At 46.9% G+C, this 4,516-nt stretch overlaps 1 long non-coding RNA gene across 1 annotated transcript; it reads right to left on the bottom strand.

The window, feature by feature from the left end:
- Positions 1-701: 701 nt before the first annotated feature.
- Positions 702-1,229, bottom strand: LOC120676586. Its single transcript, XR_005675907.1, has 3 exons — positions 1,021-1,229; positions 850-957; positions 702-775 (listed from the first exon to the last, which is right to left on the bottom strand). It is a non-coding gene; the product is annotated as an uncharacterized LOC120676586 (long non-coding RNA).
- Between the last annotated feature and the right edge of the window lie 3,287 nt (positions 1,230-4,516).

The raw sequence follows: 4,516 nt of genomic DNA, 5'->3' as shown, positions 1-4,516 counted from the left end.
TCTTGTGACAAGGGCAGTTGCAGTAAGGAATAGTGCATGATTCATCCTGTGAAGTGGCAGCATTGCTGGTATCATCATCTTCGTCGTCTGTGTTACCCTCGCTCACTTCCTCGTAATGGTTCACCTTGCATTCCAGATCAAAGATCTTTATCTGGAGGTACTCGATGAACTCCTGAACTGAATCAATTGGTGCAGGATCGACTGTAACTTCCCTTATTTCACGATCATTATGGAACCCACAAACATAACAAGTTCACATCAATAATATATATAGAAACAGATGACAAGTAAACTACCACAATCATAAACAACCATAATCCGAACAGTCGAAAAAAGTCCATAATAACAATAGAGAAACAAGTGCCAACAACTAACCACCCCTACCATTCCGACCTCTCTTACGTTGTGCGTGTACGTGATATGTAGGGTAGCTATGACGGTCCGGTGGCCTCACGTCTCTGGCAGGATGGCGTAACAAAGCCACAGGTGTATGCAAGCTGGGATCATCGTCCTGGGCAGACGTAGCAAACAACCGTATAAAGTTGTCGAAGGAGGCCTCGTCGTTGTCTTCAGACCACCCTACAGATCACAAAATTTTTTTTAAGCAACATTCAATAGGTGAATGCAATTCCGTACAAATTATACTACGTACCCTGTGTTCCAGGTGGTGGTGGTGGTGGTGGTGGATATGGATAGGAAGAAGCTCCTTCATATCCTCCTGGTGGCGGTATAGGGTGATACGAAGATGGCCCCGCTCCGGTGAACTGTTGTGATCCTGAGTATAAATAATAACGTATGAGCCTTTTACCATAAAACATAAGCAAATAAAATCATGCACCACATATTTACCTAAAGTCCCTCCAGCTGGTGGCATAGAGGTAAACTGGGTTCCTTGAAATGGAGCCCCTTGCGAGGCACCTGGCCCTCCATAGGGCTGAGAACCGGGGTACCCGTACCCTGTGTGGAGTCGTATTTAAATATTGCATATAAACATACGGATCGGTAAATATCACACTATACCTTCGTACTGTCGGTGGTATAAGGGAGGCTGCTGCCATGAGGGACCACAAGGAACCGACGTCGACGCTTGCGACGATCCGTAGGAATCCTCGTACTCCATCCGCGTACTAAAGGCCTGAAGGATGCCTCGGGCTCTATCACATTGAGTGGTCCAGGCCTCGAGTTGTGCCGGCATGCTCATCGTAGACCCGCCATGAATCCTCATTACATTCAGTGAGCAATCTAATTCAAGCAACCTACAGGCCTCGAACTGCAACCAAAAAAACTTAGTATACAAATCTTAAAAGATCGAAAATGCCGTCAATATTTACTCACCGCCCCAGCTAATGCCTCATCCCTGTGTCGTGCATAGCAATCCTGCGAAGTTGCAACATGCGGTTGTGGATGCATTTCAACATACGTCAAACGGCAACGAGTCTTCGGTTCGTACCAGGTCAGGTACGCCCGAAACGAAGGCTCAGTGTGTGGACCGGTTATCCTCAGCCAACTGCTCGCCTGCATCATCCCACGCAGCCTCACATGGTTGTAATCTAGTGACCCACATTGTTGAGAAAGAATGTCCAGCCCTTGATAAACTGCACGTTAAATAGAAATTAATTTCACATTATTAGTACATGGGGACTTATACATTTTTGTTACCTATGATCGTGGCGCTGAACACGATCCAACGTTGAAGACACAGGGAAAGACTGGCGTCGACCGAACTGCCTCATGACTCTATCCGGGCAGTGGGCCTCAACTGCAACGTCGTACACCAAAGCTGCAGTAGTCATCCATAGGCCCTGGTCCTGTGTGCACACCGAAGATATCCCAAGTGGTGCACGTGCGGCTATAGCCGAAGGACTGTATGGCTCCCACACAATGTCTTCTAGGGTCAATCGATCAAATTCGGTAACAAACTCAGGTTAAGACCGTCGGGTCTGTACATGTGCCCATGTTTTCTGCAAAAATAAAAATTATGTGTCCATAAGAAAGGTATTGAGGAAACAATGTATGACCATAGTATGCATAGAATATAAATTTTTATCGGGTCTATACCTGTCGAGAGTATCAGAGAGTCCACATGGTGGGTCTGTCGTCCTCCATGTCACCGTACATATCCGGCTTGTACGGTGACTGGTCAATCATGGGACGACCGATAGCAATCCTCTCGTAAGACCAAAGCTGTAGCAGAATTGAGCACCCTGTTAGGACAGCATTCCTATCATTCTGCCGTGATGCCTTGCAGAGTCCACGATATGTGCATGCAAGAAACGCTGAACCCCAACTATATAAGGGTATGGCATCCTCATCTGCATCGGCGATCTCCTGTGCGTAGGGCAGAAGCACCCTATCCACACAGTGGCCGTGTGAGTTGTTGAACATGATATACCCAAACAACCACAGCAGGTATGCCTCGAGTGATCTAGTCACGCTGTACTCATCAGCATCGGCTGCCAATAGATTCGGCTGCAATGAAGTACGAACATTGAGAATAAGAAACACATGAGGTATTTCAAAGCCATAAATACATCAACACATCATTTTGTTCGAAATTGTACCTGAAACTGTAGGAGCCATGACTTGAAGGGCCTTTCGACTGTGAGTGCTCATTGAAATCTTCAGGATCAATCGTGGTGGCAACACCTGCAAAACGTTCATCAAGATCCTCCATCCACGTAGAAGGTACCAAGCAGGGCCCGACAGCGTCTCCGGTGGTAGAAAGACCAAGCAGCATCGCAACGTCCTGCAGGGTCGGTGCCATCTCCCCACAAGGGAGGTGGAACGTGTGTGTCTCAGGTCTCCATCTGTCAACGAGAGCTGAAAGTAGAGACCTGTCTAGCTTCACTAAAGCACTCTCAGCAAGACGAGCCACAGTGAGAAGACCTGCCTCGCTCAGCCTGCATCATATAGTGCACAAATGTTAATACATTATATAACGAAATGTATAACGGATAAAAACAGAAAATAGACGACATATCACCTGGACAGCCATCGTGGGTCTACAGGAACCAACTCTGCAGGTGGACGTGTGTGGCAGTACCGCCCAAATTAATCTGGCTCAAGTGCGCTAACCATCACCCTAAAGGTAATCCCGGCTAACACGCACTTCAAACGGAGTAATCCGGCAGGGCTGTCGGGTAAAGTCCCGAAGAATCCACCTGAGCGTCGATCGAACCCAAAGCTTACATGTAACCCACACGAAGGTAAGTCCAGAGAGTACAACATTTCACAAATACATTACATTACAGAGTCTTAACTTAATTATTACAAACCAAGTTCGAAATCTCAGAAAGATACTTGAAGTTCAAATTGAAAGTAGTTCAGAGTTCAACTGCAGCGGAAATAAAAACGAGTTCTAAACGACGATACAAGATGTCATGATGAAGCCCGTACATGACATCACTCGGCATTGTCATTATTGGCCGGAGTCGTATCCCACTCTACCGACCAACCAGGAGGTAAAGTACACGGCCAAGTCAAGCTAGCTATCTGATCTTCAAACGTATCACCTGAAAACAAAGTTGAGCCACAAGCAAGGCTGAGTATACTAATACTCCGCAAGGCTTACCCGACTAGGATATACTTAACCCTCTAACTAGACATGCAAGGCTTTTGGCTTTAGGGGTTTGTTTTTGCCGAAAAGCAACAAAGAGTATGTCCTTATTTTCAGATTTTAGCTTTCAAGTTCTAGTTCGATTAATCATTCTACATTAGCATCTATCCAATAGCATACATGGTGAAAAATAATTATTTTTCATCATTCAACCATATTCCTCATCATCATTGTTCCACTTCTTACTCTATGTGGCAAAAGGGTTAAGCAGTCTCAATATTCGTGAGAGACGGACGATTCAAATCGAATTTGTTAACCTTGCAAGGCAGACCTAAACACACGTCACGTGGTTACTCCCAGAGTCACACGTGCAACATTTCCCCTTTCTTTCCGGGTTGTGGATCAGGGTCACCGTCCTCGACTATAGAGTACGACGACTCTGCACCCGCATGTGCGCGCATGTGAAACGATGTTCAAAGAAGGTGAAAGTAAAGTCCACATAGGGTTGGGGGGCCGGTCGCCCCGCAGGCGGGCGGCCAGGGCCCGCCGCTCCTCTGCCGGGCAGCCTGGAGGTCTGGCGCCCCGTTGCTGGGCGGCCGGTCCTCCAGGGACCTCGGCGCAATTTTTTGTCGACTTTTTTGCAGATAAGCCCCTGCCGCCCGGCTGCCGGGCGGCCAGGTCCCTGCCGCCCGGCAGCGGGGCGGCCAGGGTATATTCATGTAAATTTCGAACACGAACATATATTTTTGTAAAAAACGAAAATAAAAAAATAAAAATAAAATAAAAAACCGCAGCGGTTGTTGCTAGAATTTGGCCCATGACATGGGCACATGGCCCATTATATGGTTTTCAAAGAAAGAGTCGATCTCCATGAGATTTGATCCCCAGTGCATCTTATTTTACTAGTGCAAAGTGGTGTCCGCCATCAACTTGATTACAAGGTTGAGCTCTCTCCTTACT

This window comes from Panicum virgatum, chromosome 5N, assembly GCF_016808335.1.
Source record: "Panicum virgatum strain AP13 chromosome 5N, P.virgatum_v5, whole genome shotgun sequence".
In the NCBI taxonomy this organism is placed as follows: domain Eukaryota; kingdom Viridiplantae; phylum Streptophyta; class Magnoliopsida; order Poales; family Poaceae; genus Panicum; species Panicum virgatum.
This window is presented reverse-complemented; position numbering and strand designations above follow the sequence as displayed.